Source organism: Meleagris gallopavo, chromosome 1, assembly GCF_000146605.3.
Source record: "Meleagris gallopavo isolate NT-WF06-2002-E0010 breed Aviagen turkey brand Nicholas breeding stock chromosome 1, Turkey_5.1, whole genome shotgun sequence".
Lineage (NCBI taxonomy): Eukaryota > Metazoa > Chordata > Aves > Galliformes > Phasianidae > Meleagris > Meleagris gallopavo.
In genome coordinates this window covers 26,787,129-26,806,612 of record NC_015011.2, presented here as the reverse complement: position 1 = coordinate 26,806,612, position 19,484 = coordinate 26,787,129, and the positions used below count along the sequence as shown (strand labels likewise).

General features: G+C 35.5%; 1 protein-coding gene across 3 annotated transcripts in view; it reads right to left on the bottom strand.

Annotated features, from left to right (window-relative positions):
* Window positions 1–19,484, bottom strand: part of IMMP2L (inner mitochondrial membrane peptidase subunit 2) — a 455,429-nt gene that overhangs the window by 211,510 nt on the left and 224,435 nt on the right. The window lies entirely within an intron of this gene.

Here is a 19,484-nt window from a genome sequence, read left to right as displayed (position 1 = left end):
CCATCTCATCTTCATTCTACTTGAAAAACTGCCAACACTGTTAGCATCAATGCAAAAATATTCTGTAACGAATCACAGAAAATACTCGGTTTTATTTATATAGGTGAAGTTAATTCAAAAAAGCTGAAGATATCAAAGGGAACACATATTTCTTATTAATATTTTTTTCTGAGAAGCTGCTAACTATAAATTGCAAATAGAGATATCATTTTGTGACCTATCTTACCAGTTTTACACGTTATCAGCTACTGAACAAGTTTGTTTTGTTTGCAGCCCTTAAGCAAAAGCCTTAATCGTTCACTATATATGCCCTCTTATGCACTCATGACCTGAAGTTTTTGTTCTTTGAAACCCTAAGCCTTCAAAGGTTTAAGGAGAGGAATTGCACTTAAAAATAATTGTCTTTCATGTCTTAGAAAATAAACCTCAGCCTCACTAAATATAACTAAAAGAAATGTAACCAAATGTTTCTCTCTAATGTAAGAAGCAAGTACCTAATTGCTCCCAATTTGCCTCTACCCTCTAGCACTTCTGATGCAGAGGAAAAAAACAGAAGTTTTTAATTTAGAAAGAACATCTTTTGAATTCTAGATCTAGTTTCCAGCTTTTACAATTACTTAATTTATATATTCCATGTGACAAGTGGCCAGGTTGCATCCTAGTGCTAGGACAAAGAACTAACCCTGCACATTTACTGACTTATCCATAATCTCACTCCCAGGTGGCTACTGTCTCTCCTTTCTGCAAAATAAGTCATCACTGCCAACATACACACATTTGTTCTTCTGCTAATATTGTTCTACAGCTTAAATAGATACTCCTGCTTTTGCAGTGCTTTTCTCTTTGAAAAGAAAGAAAGACAGCATAAATTCTTTATTCTGTAAGCCCAGATAATCAGATTTTTTTTTATACCTGCATAAAATAGACTCTGTATTTCCCCTACCCATCTTGCACCTCTTCCCTTCAGAACTCATGCTTCAATCATAAGTGACCAAAGCTACAAACAGAATTCCAGATTAGATTCTGCTAGCATCGTGTTCACTGACTTCAATATTTTCCTTTCTCTCTGAAAAACATGGTAAGACATTCTGATATATCTTCACACTTGTCTTTTTCATTGCCATGTCACATTTGTGGCTTTAGTCAACCTGAGACTAATAAAGCCAGATCTCTCTCTTCCTCTGACACTTTCAATTATAACTCCCAGCTTATAACAGGAAATTCTTATCAGTTCCTAATGAGACTTTGTACTACACAATTTTGTTTCATTCACCCTTGCTTCTCTGACTTGCCCAATCTGACTTTCCTGTCTTCTTCTATCAGCCAGCTTCACGGCCTTTGTTTTTATACTCAAAGAAATATTTCCTACTGCCTCCAAGTTAAGCCACAACTCAATAAAAATGTCTTTCAGCAGCAGCACTGATCTGAATTACACTAATTCAAAAGGGGGAGAAAATGCTATTTTTTCAGCCAAGTCGGCTTCTCTACACAGTTTATCATACTAGTTCTTGTGCCAACAGTCAGCATCAGGGTGAAAGCAAGCCCAGAAATGAAGGATGTGCTTTTTTCAACAGCACTGTAATCTGCAGACACTTCAGAGGCATTACCCTGCAGTTCTTCACTAGCCTCAGTCTGTCTAACTGCTGATTGCCAAGGTCTTCTCTTAGCCATTAGCCTTTATCTTTTCCTGGCTGCAGCATCTGTTGGCACCATCGCTCACTGTACTCTTTCAAGATGTTAGGAAAGGGAAACCACTATTTGCTTATTGCCTGTACAAAATATCAGCAGGCTTACAAAGCTGAGCAAAGGGTCAGGGGGCTAGAAGAGTCTATGAGGGCAATGGGAACAAGCGGTTGCAGATGGGGTAAGGCTGGAAGAACTGTAGCAGGTTAATCTGCAAAGGACATCTCACGGTGTGGTACTGTGTCACCCAAGGTACAAGAGAGCTGTTGCTAACAAAAGAACAGATCTTCTTCCCCCATCCCTTTCCCTTCTTCCAGCCATGCGCTCCTTCTCTGGGCTCTGCTCAGTCACTTGGAACTGCTTGCATTCACCCTAGAGCAATACAAAATACCCAAAATACAAGTGACTGCATGCCTGTAAGTTAAGTGATGGGAACACTCAGCAAGGACTAGAAAAGGAAGGAAGTGACATGAAGCACACCAGGAAGCTTTCTGGTGCTGTGTAAGCCCAGTTTTGAAACCACAGCTTTCATTTTTTGCTGAGGAAATCCCAAGCAGACAAGCACTACTCTTGACAATGGTTTCTATTTTGTATACTATTCCTGAAAAGAAGACATTTAATAATTTGCTCCTCATTCAACTTAAATGATATCAGTTAACATGGTCCTTCATTCTAACAGGTCATACGTCAAAAACATACATCCTAGCAGGCTCTAATATCTCTCTATTTCAATCAGTTTTAACACTGTTTTTTTCCACCTGCATCACTGGTATAGCTGAAAATAATTAGACAAATCAAACAGATAATGCTTAGGTATTTTAAATGAAAGGTTTGGTTTTATTTTCAATATAATTTTGTTAAAATAACAAGAAAAACTGAATTAGTAAAAGTATCTTTATTCTCAAAATCTTCACTAATGTTTTTCTCTTTTCCTAAAAGAATTCACTTATCTTTCTGCATCTTTCCTCCCTTAGAGCGACTTTATCTACTGACTTTCAATAAAAATGAGGAATTAGTAATATTAATAACCAGTCACTGTATTTCAAATGCTGACTATAAACCAAGTGGTATGCTACTTGGTGTTAAAAACATTACTGTAGATTCCAAATTAACTGCTTGAAGGGAACTTAGAATTTGGGAAGACTTAGGTAATTAACTCAGCCACATTCCACAAAGTGAACTTATGGTAGTGTCAAATGACTAATGGGTCCATTAGAAAAGATACTCCTTTTTCTTCAGATGAAGCACAGGAGAATAATATATACATACTAGAACACCACCTTGCAGTATTAAAATAGGCATTCACAATCCCACAGCATTATAGTTTGGGCATACTTGCTGACACAGAAATACATCATTAAATGAGGTGTCTTGTCCAAATATTTATGACTTCATTCCTTATTTGAATAAACTTCTCCTTTAAAAATCATGAAACATTAATGAGGACAAGAGGCAGTGGAGTGAAAAGACTTGTGAAAAGGGCTCTATGCTTAACTCAAGGTAGCAACTGAGAAAATTTCCCACAGTGATTACATGCCTTTGGAAAAGAGAGCAGGTTCTGACACAATTAACCTTTTGGCCATACAGAAAAGTTCTTCAAAAATAAGTGGCATTTTCCTGAAAGCCAGGATTTTTACATCTTGCAAATTCCACTCCGAACAGCAATCCTTCAAAATTGGTAAGCACACAAGGTAGGTTTTTCATTTGTTTGTTTATTTTCAAAATAAATATCAGAAGTACCTAAACATATTCCTAGCCTGCATATACTTTTTTTCTGTTTTTGGAAGCAATGATAAGAACAGACGTGTGCCAAATATTAATGCAGGAACAAAAGACAGAGATAAAACAGCAGTAAGGGTGAAGGCACAGCACAGAACTTCTGGAAATTATGAAATTATCTCACTGTGGCCTTCCAGTACTTGAAGGGAGTGTATAAACAGGAGGCAGAATGACTGTTTACAAGGGTGGATAGCGATAGGACAAGAGGGAATGGTTTTAAACTGAGACAGGGGAGGTTTAGGCTGGACATTAGGAAGAAGTTTTCCACACAGAGGGTGGTGACACACTGGAACAAGTTGCCCAAGAAGGTTATGGATGCCCCATCCCTGGAGGCATTCAAGGCCAGGCTGGATGTGGCTCTGGACAGCCTGGTGTAGTGGTTGGTGACTCTGTACATAGCAGGGGGGTTGAAACTTGATGGTCACTGTGGTCCTTTTCAAACCGGCCATTCTGTGATTCTATGATCTCACTCAACCCATCCAATGCATTTTTTTGGTGCACTTGAGTTTTGCAGTTCATGCAAAGTAGTGTTGTGAATGTGTGAAATGGATTCCAGGATTAAGACTTAACAAATTTATCTCCTTCTGAGCCACCTAACATCCCCATGAAAAGATATATATTTCTTTCTGTTTTAATGGCAACATCCCACATTTGTGTACCAAATGTGTATTACATTTCTCATGCAATAGCTATCCAGGGAGACCTTTCATGTGCCTCAGCACACTTTTCATTTTTTTAAATTCCCTGCCTGATTACCAGCTCTACTTACTCCCAGCAGTGCTATCCATCCTTCATCTTACTTGTGAACTCCAAATAGGATCAGAGGGAATAAGAGATTTGCTATCTTATTCTTTTGTCCATTGTTGAGGAAAAAAGGCACAAGACTGGTTCCTAATACACATTTTGAGTATTCCATTAGGTAAATTCTAAATCATTTGTCTAAACGTCATGTGTTCTTTGCTTAGAAATCAAATTTTCCTTTACATATATAAAACATATTCAGCATTCTCATCTCGTACTGTAGCTTCATCTTTAATTTCTTTTTAAAAGAAAATTATTAAATTGCACAATAAGAATTCTGGAATAAACTTTAACATCAGCTAGAAAATACATTACTTAATTTTGCTTTCTGGATGCCCTTCTCCATCTGACCATTTTTTACTAGCTTTAGCAATTTTTTTTCTAAATATTTCAGACATTAGTATGCATTTATGCCTTTGAATACTTTATCACAACCTATTATTTAAATGTAAATTAAGTTCTTCTACAAGGCATCAGAAAATAGTACTGAAAATAATGTTATAGGTCACATGTTGGCATGTTAACCTAAATGACACTTCTAGGATTAGAAATACAAGAATATCATGTAACAAGTATCTGATAAGCATTGACTATGATATCATTATAAAAAGACTGAAAGACTGATTCAGATTAAAGTTTTTGTATAATTTGCACTGGTGTACAATGTACCTGTTTGAATACGTAGCCTTGTAGCCCTACCTTGTCACTTTAAACTTCATTAAAGACATTCATCAGACTCTCAGAACATTCCTCACTCCTCTTGTACTGCACACTTTTTAAACATAACATACAGAATAACAGAGAGAGTTTGGGAGATAAGATATGGATGGCTATAAAACAAAGCAATCTGCGCTATAAAAAGCATCTTCAGAATATTACCGGAAAATAACATTTCCTACATAAGTGTAGATATGTATGTAACCATTTGGACAAAAAATTTATAATGAATATTACAATACATGACTATGCTTCAAATAGATGACAAAACCAGAAAAGACAAAAGAAAGCTGCTCATATAATCTACCCACAGGAAAAGGCAGAAAACTTGAAAGGCAGATGTAGGATAAAACAGCCTTACATTTCACATAAGGAAATGAACTGTAATAAGAAGTAAGAGGGCAGTTTCAAAAATGTAAACATTTTATAGAATGTAGGTATTTTTTCACTGCACTAAAAACTATAGAAAGGCTTAACTGGTTACTCTGGCAAACAACGTTGCCCCAAATAATCCTTCCTCAATACAACTTTTACACCTGTAAGACAGCCTCAGCAGCAGACTTAATACAGCATCTTATAGTTCTGACATAAAAGTAAGGCTAGAAAGAAATGACAGCTCAAACATATCTGCCCCAAATTCGGTATTTTGTTAGGAAAAAAAAAAAAAAAGCAAATAGTGTAACTGTTTAGAGATATATGACAAATATGGCAAAGGCTCTATAAAATCTGTAAAATAATATGCAAGGAAATGCATATTGAACTAAACATTAAACATGGATTTTAACTATGTAAGCAGGTTGATGTTAATGATCATAAGCTATGCATCTTTGTGCAAAGGTATTACAGCTCTACTCATGGCATGCTGTCTTTGGTTCTACAATATATTTAAAAACAAATCTGAAAACATAATTATTACCCAACAATGTAAGCAGCACCACAGATGGACTAGAATGCTAAGTATAAATCAAGTATTTAACCAGCCAATTTTTTAAACAAAAAGATTCAGAGTCAAGAGAAATAATCACCCACGTTCAAAACAATATAATTTCCTTTCATTTGCCCATTAGGCCAATGGTTCTTTCCATAATCTGATAGAAGAACAGAAAAATGAAATAGCTGTAAAATTTTTCATTTTATATTCCTACAAAATGAACCTCATTTCACACTGGAGCTTAATTTGAGAGCACCTTGTATAATGTACAGTGCCAGGATTGAAACTCAGAAATGAATTGCTAGATCAGTATGGTCTTCCTTCCATGCTAATTAGAATTAGGCTAATTAAGTGTTTTCAAAGCCCTCTTGGACATTTGCACATTCACACTATTTTCTACTGTGTTGCATTCATGTGCCACTGCTTGGAACCAGCACAGAAACCTATCTTCTAGGGAATTAAGACATGTTCTAATGCATACACCTATGCTTATTTAAATTTATAAGTATATTATCTTATATAAAATTTAATTACATACATATACATATACATACACACACACACACACACACACACACATATATATATATACTACTGCAAGGATGACCAAGTTTAGTAACTGTCTCAAGTTTCCAAGTCAGTGGAAATTAGCTTGTGTACTATGCCGTGGAAGCAGGGAATAGTAAAAACTAGAATACTGTAGCCATAAGGGACTAAACTCTAGGTGATAAAAAGATTTGAAAGTAGAATCATGCAAAAAGTTCATCTTATGTCTTTTGTCTAACACAGGGTAACAGTAGATGGAAAACGGAATCGTACCACCTGCAGCTACCCTTGTATTTTTTAAAACTAAATTCCTTACAAATGCATATGCACACACACACCCATACACAAAAAGAAAAAGGACACAGGTGTTTCAAGAGCAGTGTTACATCAAATTCCATCCTGAAATACATAGAGTATATTAATCATTAATTAACTGTTAGAGTTGAATATTTCAAAAATAACCTCTTTTCTTCATACTGGACTAATTTGTCCTAACATGGCTAAAACCAAGATGTGAAATTCTGATCATAGAGAAATCAGTAATTCACAACATTCTTCAACAAAACTGACATACTATCTATGTTTTCATTTATATATACTGCTCGTTATTACTTAATTTAGCTTATGGGTTAACTGCTTTTCAAGAATGCAAAAAGAAAGTTTACAATAGGTCTTGGAAAAGGGACATGGAGTATACAGTGATTGCTACCATGAAAGCTATCTTTTCACATTTTTCATGGCTTCAAGAAAATCATAAGTAAATTTTTCAGTATAAAACTTTAATTCTGAATCCCATAATATAAAAGATTTTATTATACCACCTATCTCAGCCCCTACAAGCATGTTTTGGAATGATTTGTCAATGAAAGTGAGAATGATCCCATGCTTCCTTGAGATGTTACCAATAGATTACTGCAAATTAGCTACCAAATAAGCCCCATGTTGCTGTTATTAAATGTTTCATTTCAAGAAGCTCTTTAGAGAGACAGTATTATCCCACTGAATGATTGAAATACTGAATCACGCAGCATTAAAGGTATGCGTTTATAGAGCCTACAAATGCTTTCAAATATACAAATCTGCAGCCTTTCATTCTTTAAAAGCAATTAGTCTCTTTCTTTAAGCACCTTATAAAGCTTATGAAAATTTTAATATTTTTAATGTTCAGGAGGCCTGAACACAGGTAAAATAACAGAATATGGTTCACAGAACAAAAAGATTTGCCATGTATTGTAAGAGCTTTCTAATACTGGAGCTCTTCTGAAAGGGTTGATTTTTCATAGTATGCAAAGGTTGTGATACGTTTATGCTCAAACTAATACAAGTACGGTTAGTAACTCACATTTATTAACCTACACAGAAGATACCTCACATGTCAGGAAACTGTTTTAAAATTCTGAACCTTTCTAGATTCTTCCAGTTGCTTTGAGTTGAAGCCAGCTAATTAGTACGTCTTAGCTGTTCAGTGATTTGTGTATTAAGAAAAAAAGAAGAAAAAAGAGGCTTAATTTGTTGTCATTTACATTTGCATTGAAAAGCATTTGTCATTTAGGTTGACTCAGAAGAACTATAAAAACTGTATAGAAAAAGGATAATAATTCATATTGTACCTATTCTGAGCCAAGACCATAAAATTTTAGCTCCCATGAAAAAAAAAAGCAATCTGTAGAGCATTTTTTTTTTTAATGTCAGCCTAATTTATAAATAAATATTTAAATGGGCTTTTGTAAATTCTGAACATGGACGTTCCAACTTTACAGGGACAAAATTTATTCAAGGCACAGAGTAGTATGAAAATTTGCATAGAGAAATACTGGATATTAGGTACCACCAGTAGCCTTGGAACCTTGGAGTTTTACAGTTGTGCTGAAAGTGGGCAATGAAATATGCCATACTGGCACATGCCAAGCAGAAGGTTCTCTTACAAGTTTACTCAAGGCAGAATATTTACTTTTCAAAGGATATTTACCTTTCAAAGCATTTATCTGTAAATCATACGCCTTGCTGTATTTCTTTCTGCCTTTCCATCCAACTAAAAAAGAAGAAAAATTTACTGCATCCATGAATTCACCTTCCTACAATTTACACTGAGAAATGGGGCTGAAGCGTCTGACTCTAGGATCAGCACAGTGAGGACAGGCATTGACCGGGCAGCACTTAATCCATACAGGCATCCCCAGCTGCCCCACACACACTCTGTGTGGAGAGAAGTGAAATCTGGATCATCAGAGTCTAGGAACCTTGGGCTGTCAGTCTTGAGCTGACAGCAATATGCCAAGATCACAGTGGTCACGTGTTAAGCACTGTAAAAGCAAACCTCTAGCCAAGCCCAGCCCTTCCTCTGACATCCCTGAACAAGGCTGTTGAAGATAATGCCTTCACTAAATTTAAGAAGGAAGCAGACAGAAGCTAGTGAGGACAAAGAAGCTAGCAAGGACAGAGACTTGAGTAGTCAGCAGGAAAGACAGCTTCCTCATGAGGGAAATGGAGGGACAGCACTGACCTCTGCTCTCTGGTGACAGCAACAGGACCTGAAGGAACAGCATGGAGCTGCACTGAGGGGGGTCAGGTTGGGTATTAGGAAAATATTCACTGAGAATATAGTTGGGCACTCGAACAGGCTCCTCAGGGCAGTGGTTACAGCCCTGAACTGCCAGAGTTCAAGGAGCATTAGGAAAATGCTCTCAGACATAGGGTTTGATTTTTGAGTTGGATTCTGTGATCCTTGTGGGATCCTTCCAACTCAGAATATTCTATTCAGACAAAAGTAGGGTTGACTACTTCATTTCAAAATTAGGAACAAGGTAGGAGAAAACAATCCTACGTGTTTTGCACAACCACAAGGAAGACACCTTCCTTGACTGGAAGGGCCGGGCACCGGGAAGATGAATGAGCAGAAAGTGAAACTCAAAGTCAAAGGTAATTCATGATTAGCCAAGTTAGGAATATTCAATTAGAGTCTTTGAAGTACAGTATAGGCAGCAGTGAAGATTTTGGCTTGTTTCCAAAAGTAGCTGCACTCACACCCAAGACAAAGAGAGTCTCAGGAGGGTGTGGTGAAATGAATGGAATTACTAAAATCTTCTTTCCTGGACAAAAGTTAGTGCTCCTGCCTGACATATCAAGTTATCTACCATTTAGGTCACTCTTGAGGCGCATTTGTTAATGGTAATATTAAGTCTCCTTTATGTTATGTTCAACAGTCTCCATTTGAAATAAGAGTAGCCATGCTAAAAATATGTGACTTGAGAGTACATTTAGCAAAAATGTGACAATGCATCAGCAGTCTGATTTCTCCCTCTTCGACCCAGACATTTTAACTTGTTGGGTTTCCAGTTTGAATGTTATAACTATTTCACTAAGGCCAAAACTACCAGTGTTCTGGTTCCTGAAAGCCCATTTGGCACAGCATTCGAATTAGCAGTAATGAGCCACACACGTTCTGCCATCATCAAGTTTGTTACCTTGATGAATGTATCTCTGTAGGAAATTCTGAAATGAGTTAGTTAATGTACTTCCCTATTAAAGCCACTTCAGAAGATAGCTGAATATATAGGTGACTTATTAGCTGAAGAGAAATTCAACCTAAGGCCCAATGAAAAAATATAGATCTTTCTAAAACCTGATTTATTATAACTACTTCTTACAACTACTCACAGAAAAATTAAACGTCAGCAAAATTAAAGTTTTAAATGATTGCACCAAAAAAAAGTTAGCCCATTTTGAGGCATTTGGACTTTGCCTTTAAGATAATGCATTTACTTGTGCTTTTTGTGCACACAGGGCTTTCTGTGATTTTCCTGCAGTTCAACCCGGAAAGCCTGATTATCTACCACAATAGCTCAAAAAAAGAAAAAAAAAAACAAACACCAACACAACATTATCTGAACAAGAGAGTGAGGTTTCTGGTGATCAAAGTGGCAGATGGGAACAAAAATCAGGGTAAAATATAAGCCTTAGGATAACAATATTTTCTGGATAATATTATCAAGAGGTTTTCTATTTCCAGAAACAGGGAGAGGATTGGAAATTGAAGGCTATAACCTGGGATATCACTTTCCTTTCTTTTTTTCTAATTCTTTTTTCTATTAGCTAGTGATGTGTAAATCATAGCTTTATAACAGTAAGTAAATGCATATTACTAAATGAGTATTTTCTTTACTTGCTGGCATAAATTTTGAGAGAAGTTGATTTACAATGGAAAAAACAGTGTTCCCACCAGGTGGGCAGACAGAAAATTGCCTGCTTCCCAATATTCAAGATTATCAAGAACAGTTTAACAGAATTTAGAATACCGAGACAGGGACTGGATTTATACAGAAACCTGATAAGTAGTGTTTTTAAAGCACTGCAAAGATCTCCCTAAAATTGTAAGTCTGACCCCTTCCTCTATAAGCATGAAGCCAGCTACTTGTAAACACATCTCTTTTACAAATACAAGTATCTTCAAAGGCTGGGGATTTTGTTCAGTTCTCTATTTGAGGTGCTTCTTTCCCCTGGGTTGGTTGGTTTCATCTGTGTTGTGGTTGTTTTGACTTGTCCTTCTTGATTGTGTTTTTCTATTTCTATCCAAACTATTTCCACTGGAAACTTCTCCCAAGACGTCACGATTCAAACTTGAAGAGTAAAAACAAAAAACTTCTAATTTCTGCACTTGTTTAATCACAGACATTAACACATTTGTTTTTCTGCTAGCTTTACATCTCATTGTGTACCAGCAGGATATATTTATCAGCGGGAATCTTATTTTCTCTCCAACTCTTCTGCATTATACAAGATTTTATAAGTCCCTGTAAGACTTTGCCATCATCTGAACAGTATTTAATTGCATGTCTTCCAGCTTGAGTTCACCTTTTTTTTTCAAACACAAAACCACAACAGAAAAACTTACTCTAAATGAGATGTCCAAAATGCTACCAAGCCCTTACTGGAATAACTCTCCCAGTGCATGCTAGAATCATATTAGTCTTTTTCACAGTTGTGCAATCCTCTCAGTTCATACTTCCTGATCAACTAGTAATAAAGAGGTACATTTTACTTCCTCAGTTTTTTCTAAGTAATAAGCCCACACTCAGCAGAATTGCGTGTTATTGGCTCCAAATGACCTTTCATAGTAGACTACCTGGTGTGTAATCCCATTTCTATTATTAAAGTTCAAACAGTCATTCCGAATGATATCCCTATATTTCCCTGAGCAGCTCAGCATGGGAAGAACACCCTCCTTCTCTTTTCCTACCTGTTTCACCTTCTCACAGTGATGTCATCATAAAAGTTACTTGGAACTGAAATATTTTTTATATTATTTATATTTTTATCAAAATGTTTGATTTGAGTTATTAAAGACTGTAAGTTCCTCTTTTCTGGAAAGAAGGATTAAAAATTAAATTAATAACTCTTAAGTACCTATCAGTTTCAAAGACATTTACCTAGTTCTCACCACGTAAGCTGACCTTCTTGCTAACAAAACAGATGTTAGCATCACCTAAGAATTCCTATTCCAGTTATTTTATTAAAAATATTGATTTTATTTCTTTTGCAGTAATGGGAGAAGTTGAATACTGTATTCACTCTTTTGGAAACACACTAGGTTTGACCATAAAAGAAACTGTCAGTATTTCCAAAGAAATGAAGACATCATTTCTTGCTACAAAGATAAATTTAAGGATAAAGAAAAACAATGTTTTTAGTTTACCTTGAAACATGTTATGAATCCTTGCAATAGGACAGTAGAAAGCAAGCACAATTATTAAAGCATTGAAACAACGTAAATATTTGGGAATGTTAAGAAGTGATATTTCTTAGCTGAAACAACTGTATTATGACATCTCTGTAATTTCAGTACATGTATTTTCTTTCAGCCAAAAGTATTCACCCAAGTCAAGACAAGGACATGTCAGCTTTGCCACAGCCGTCATTCTCTCATAAAATAGTCAAGGATTTAATGTGAAAAATCTGTATGAGACTGGCAGAGAAACACACACATAAATCTCCTCAAAGCATATTAGCTTTTAAAGAAATATCATCTCCTACAATGATACATGAACTATGCAATGTACATCAAGAATAACTGCTCATCAGATACATCAGACACACACAAAAGTTTTGACAACTTAAAGCTTTGCATTTCAAAATAATTTAAATTGACATTAACAAGGTGTAGATTCTATTTCTACTTTCACAGGAAGTTAATTTTGTATAGCAGTCTTGTTCTGGTCACAAGACTCTGCAGAGTTACGGAGTTTGGAGGCTCTTAAAACAGGAATTTCTGTCTTTGTCATGTTTTGGTCTACTTAACTTGACAACGAAACTAACTTACAAGCTAATGCAGACATAGGAAATGCTGAATAAGAACATTTACTGACCACATACTTAATTTCCCTATAGCTCCCTGACATAGCTATCTGTCAGATTACTACATTTCTCTGACACTTGCAGCTTATTTGTGAGCAATTTTCATCTGTAAGGAATAGCTTGGCATCAGCTCCACATGATCAAAGTACTTACACTTTTTAAATACCTATCACCTCAAACCAGATTCTTTTGGTGGTACTAATGTAACCCTTTACTTCAGAGCATTTAACTTCAGAATATGCAGTTTATAATAAGTTAATTTTGCATTTGATTTTTAATGTAGGAATTTAGTCAGTTCTTGACTAGAATACAGGTGCCATTCATATGGGGAAAATATGCTGACCCCAGTACAATTTGTAAGTATGTTTGAAGGGTTGTTCTCACGTCTTAAACTTAAGATAGGAATTTTGCCAACCCAGGCTTACTTTCTAAGCAAGGGTTTGGTCAACTGTTGAGTCCATGGTCATCCTCACAGCACTGCCTTAGCCATTATCATCAGAGAGACATTTCTTCTACATCAAATTAACACAACATATCATTTCATCAAATGGAAATCAGAACTCATATTTGATACTATCAGAACGGTACACTGGATTTTGCAAGTGTCCTTACAATATAGGCATGCACAGTGCAGGACAAAACAACATTTGCTATCCCTATTTTACTTATTAATACTTTCTGGTTTTTTAGCAGGAATGAAAAAAAAATATAAAATGCATAGATATATCCCCCTGAAATATTAATAGATGCATATACTTTTAACACTATGCAATACAATCCTCTTAGATTGTATTCCTTAAAGAAGTGGTGTTTCTAAGACTCTTTTGTCTCTTTCACTTCTTTCTCAGAGCTATCATGCAATTCTCAGTGTTTGAGCACCAGACTTCAAATGAGAGATCTATTCAAAACATGCACAGACAAAATAAATGGTTTCCTTAGTAATGGGAACTATGTGAAAGTCTCTGAAACAGCTCCTCCTCCAGTAAGTAATTATGTACATGATTCTTTCTATACTCAACTACTGTACCTTTACTACTGTAAAGGTAACTTTTGAAACAGACCAAAAAATATACTTAATGTGCACCCACCATTTTTGGCAGTCAAATCACAGAAGGGAATGAAAACATCTTCTGTACTCCTAATTAAACATTTTGGTTTTCTGACCAGTATTGATGCATTTTTCAGTAACCTTTTAATTGATTTTCTAGATCTGCAAATTGTAAGAAATGAAATTGTGTAAGTAAACTGCTAAGAACTTCACTTTGGCATGCAATTCATTTCAATAATTTAGTGTACTTGATTTGAACTATCATTAGCTAACCATATTCTGAACACACACTGCCCATATCTGCGCTGTTCCTCATTACCACCAAAATTACCTAATAATAATTATCATAGAATCATAGAATCATAGAATGGCCTGGGTTGAAAAGGACCACATTGATCATCTAGTTTCAACTCCCCTGCTATGTGCAGGGTCACCAACCACCAGACCTGGCTGCTCAGAGCCACATCCAGCCTGGCCTTGAAATTATCTATAACCATAGCTTGAGAATGCTTCTTATGGCACGGGGAAACTACTATGAAACTTGTCTTCATCTCAAAACAAAAACAACTGAGAGTAAAATGATATTCTAGTTCTAGTATTCAACTTAATAAGCCTGTACAGATTTTTAAATCAGCAGTATGATTTATGTAAATGAAAAGCAAATAATCTAGAATTAGTATTGTTGTCCATCCATTTTTAATATTAAACTACAATAAACTATAACAAAATAGCGTTGAAGTTCCCTGATCATGTTGCTACACACTGTTAAAAGAAAGAGTCAATCTGTTTCAGATAGAAATTCAGTTAATTCTTCATAGAAAGGAAAACAGATATGAGCAAAAAAAAAAAAAAAAAAAAGAAGAAGAAGAAGAAGAAAGTCCTCTCGATTAAGACACAACTTTTCACCAGCTGTAAGAATTATGACAGGCTGCAATCAGGAGGAAAGTTCTAGGCACTTCTTTAAATCATTACTGCCACCTCTTCCTTCACCAGCCACAGACACAGATAAACTCAGACAGCCACGGCACTACAAGGTATATCCTATGCATGCATAAAGTCTCATGAACATCAGGTAGATCCTCATGAAATCGAGAAGGGAATCTCAGATTTAAAAAGCTACCATTTTGAAGATCCCAATAAACTATATCCAACTATTATAGATTACAAAAACTGAGACATGATCACAAGACATAAAACATAGATGAAATCAGTTCTAAAACTGAATTGCATACACTGAGGTTAAAAACCTCTTTACAGATCCCATAATTCATCAACCTAATCCAGCTGCATAGAACTCTCTAGCTGCTTTTCACTACTCCATCTTCATTAAGATTCCTACGCAGCATAGCGAGGTGGTGGTTGCTACGTGTGACTCATTTCTAGCTTTCAGTGGATACTGCTATTCCAGAGATTCCTGCGTATGTAAATAGATCCATAGACAAAAATTAGAAGAACTCTGATATTACTCCAAGTTGGACCCGACAGGTGCCAGTACAAAACAAAGCACTTTAAAATTTTTTAGACTCATGTTGTTCTTCAGAAAGGCTGACGATAGTACTGAGATCTGTAACAAGGAATCATACTTTAGTTCTTGCTTGGGAGCTTGTCTTTTCTGTTTCATAGAACATAACTGCTACATGAATAGGCGAATTTGCTAGAATACGCAAAATTTCCTCCATCACCAAGATAAGCATCAGCTGATCATCACTGCTTTCATTCATCCACATCATGTGATTGAACTTGCCTGTACTATACAGCTCCTTTTACTAAGCAATTCCAGTTTTGCCAAATTGTAGAGCATCTACTACCTACATAGCTTTCAATGTAGTATCTGGTGCTTTGTGTAGATGTGAACTTACTCTTACGTGAAATTATTTACAGGTTCATGGCCAAGGTTTGTTTCCATCTGCTTTATTCCTATCAACACTAACTCTGAGATCTAATAAAAGAAAGCTAATGGGTTAAGTAAGGTGAGCATAACACTCTCCATTATGAACTACAACTGTATTTAGAAGCTCAAACTAATCGTTGGCAATAAGCCTTCCATCTCAAATATATATATATATATAAATAAAAGATAGACCGAAGAACCAGAGTTAGAAGTGTTGCTTTTGCAATGAATAAATGGTTCAATTGCAGAGGGAGACGCATTAATATGAGTTACTACTCGTCTGTATGGAAGCATAGCCCTTAGGAAAATGTCAATAGTTAGTTGCCATAATATCTAAAAAGGAATGTGACAGTGTCAGGATAATGCCCTTGCATAAACAGCACTGAATATGCTGCTAGAACAGGGTTACAGGAAGCAATGGCCTTTTTGTCTCTCTTTAAGGCACATCATGCATGACAACTGGCTATAATTAATAAGTCAATTAATAAGTTCATTGATGAAGTCACAAGATAGATTTTCTTGAACCTGAACAATTCCAGCATTCATCCCGAATGGAACATCCCCCCACACGTCACATGGCAGATCTGAGAGGAGAATGTTTTGCAGAACTGGTGAGAATTCGTCTGTCAAACGTCAGCTCCCTCCTCTTTTGCTCTAAGGACTACAGGAAGGAATAGGGCAAAGAGTCGCCACTTCACCCTCCGGTTTGTCACTGTGCTGCCTCAGAAAGTAAATGTAAATGCCTCAGAACGGGCAAATGTATTCATAATTGATAAAGCTGCTTAAAATGCGTCTGCTGCTGTACATGTGGACATAATCAGTGTGGATAAGCACCTTAAGAAGAATTTTGTAATTGCTTATTTTAATATAAAGTGTTTCACGCTAAATCAAATACTTGTGTTTATGGGTTGTTTCATTTAATTGTGCAATATTTGTTCACTTTTAAACTATATTTGCAGCATTTTAACTACAGCTGTGTTATCTGAGCCTAAAAATACTAGAATTGGTCTTTAATTCCCTGAGCCACAATAAGCCTACAGGATATAAAAGGCCAGAGATGCTCCATCCTTCACCCTAATTAAAAAAAAAAAAAGCAAGTTTTGAAATCTTATTTCAATTTTAAAGTTTTAAGAAAAATGCTGATATAGAACTGTTGCATTTTAATAACTAAGGCTTTTATGCATCACACTAATTGTCCAGATAAATAATTACTTATTATCATGTGGACCCAGTAATCAGATAAAATGCATGCAAAATAGATACCTGGAGCTAGCATACATTACTTTCATCATATCTCTATCAGTCTGAGATTTTTTCTTCCTATCCTGTAACCTAATAAGCTATATATATAATTCTGGAGAAATAGATTACACTGCTATTTTAAAACCACCAAGCATCATACTGAAATCAGCAGGAAAATAACTTAATGAATCCTAATCATTGTGATTGTATTGTTACAAAAGGTATTTTTCTCCAGCAGATAGTTTGAAAAAAAATTATTTCTTTACATCAGCTAAATTAAAAAATTCAATTATTTCACTTTTTTATGAGACAGAACTTTATTATGATATAATAACATTTTAACTAATATGTAAATGTATGCCTATCAAGGAGGTATTTTAATTGCATATATACTCTATCATAAGAACTCACTTTCTTTATGCAAGTATACTTCAACTGATTTAATTATTTAGCCTTCTAATTACACAGTCCATACCAATCAACCAAAATGAAGCACTTACATAATCTTAATTTCACATGTCAAATCACTGAATATGATTTTGCATGATTCTCATGCTAACTAGAAAGCCAGATTTTGAATGAATGATTGTGAGTATGTGAGGTTGGTGCAAAACACTTGAAATCTTTATGTAGAACACAGCAGTCCCTTTAGTCTAGATCTTAATTTTTCCATGGGATGAGATCAGAGAAGTAGGGGCACTTTGTCAGCTTTAACAGAACTTTTTCCCTTTTTAAACTCTGTCCAGATTTTATGAAATTCTCTTATCTTTCCTTTTACTTTCCCTCCTTCTCATCCCCCTGCCCAACTTATGCCTCATAACTGGAGCACAGGTTTATGTCATTTGTCCAGGGCCAGGTGTAATAACACATGGCTGGAATCAAGCAGGATTTCCATTTTTCCTATGGGATGTAGCATAGCAAGCAGTCTTGTTTTTCCTGCATTTGGCTGTGCTTTCTTAAAATATCCTCAGCCCTGTCTCAGCAGAACAGGCTCTTAAGGTGAGCAGTATGGAATGCTCATAGGTTCACTTTGGGAAGTTTACAACAGTTTGCATCTGCAGCTTGTGGTGCAGCACAAGGCATAAAGAATTGGAAGGTAGCTAGAGATGCATTGGCCCCATGTGGCTTTGTTATACTTCTCTAGTTCACATTAGGGAGAAAAAAATGTCCATAATAAAGGAATGGGAGGAAAAAAAAGGACCACAGGCCTTCCACCCACCCTAGGGTACTGTATGTATTTTCCACCTGTCATTTAAATGCCCGTAATTCATGTATGACTGTTCTACTCAGTTTCATTTATGAAAACTAGATTGCACACAGTTTTAAAGAATAATAAAGTCATACCTTTTACTTATTCTAGTTGCAGTATTTAAAAATTAGAGGAAGAAGGAAAAAAAAGCTGTTGCTTTATTACAGCCACAACAATGTAAGTACCAGTGAGTTAGATTTTACAGTATTTTTCCCTAACCAATTATAAAAAAAAAGAAATACATTTAAGAAGTTGCCATTGCATTAATTCAGTTTTCATAGTAAGTGATTTTGTGAAGTGTAAAATTATTTTCTTACAGAATAAAAACAAAAATAATGCAGTCCACGATCTCACAGTGAATCAAAAGGAAATAGAGTTTTCATAAAATAGTAAACATTTCATAATAGAAATCTGGTGCTATTGCTGTTGCAAGAAGTACATTAACTTAACATTGTTTGCTAAATATTCAGAAATATTTCATACTGTTATTAGAGAGCACGGAAAAAACATAGCAGAAGCGTGAAATGAGAACCAAATTTCCCTGTGCTCCACTAGAGGGTGGCCTGTGTCAATCAGGGCTGGAATGCTGAATTCATGCAAGACAGCCAACATTTTCTTAGTTTCAACCTGTTGACAAACAACTCTTTGCATTTCACTATTGTCAATGTTCTATTACCAAATAATTTCTTTCATAAAAAAACAGTATGCATGACAAAAAAATTCTCCTAATGGCATCTGTCTCATTTGTTGTTTTTTTTTACCTCGAAGGGATAGTAAATTTCAGTATAGATTTCCCTTAAATTGATAAAAGATTTTTGAGTTATTTCATGATGTTTGAAACCTCCACCGTTTGTATGCCCTTTGTTCACACAGAAAAAAAGAAAAAACCTGACACCAAAGAACACAAAGAAGGGATAAAGAAAAAGCAAAGGAAGAAGGAAGGCTGGAAAGGAAAATCTGTATAGTCCTTTGTTTACATAGTTGGATGGCCACACAGGAGACAGTCAAGGTAGAGGGATGTTGAAGGAAACTGATAGTATTTCACCAATCCCTTCCTCAATTCATTCTTGACTTTCCTTGTTTCTCAGAAAGGTGTGTTGTTACTCTTACTTTCTGTTAATAAACATGCAAAAAAAAAAATAATATATATATATATGTAAATAATAAAATTTGAAAAAGGAGTATGAAAAATCCTTTACTTAAGCTAAAAGTAAAAGTAGCAAAATAATGGCAATTTTCCTGAATG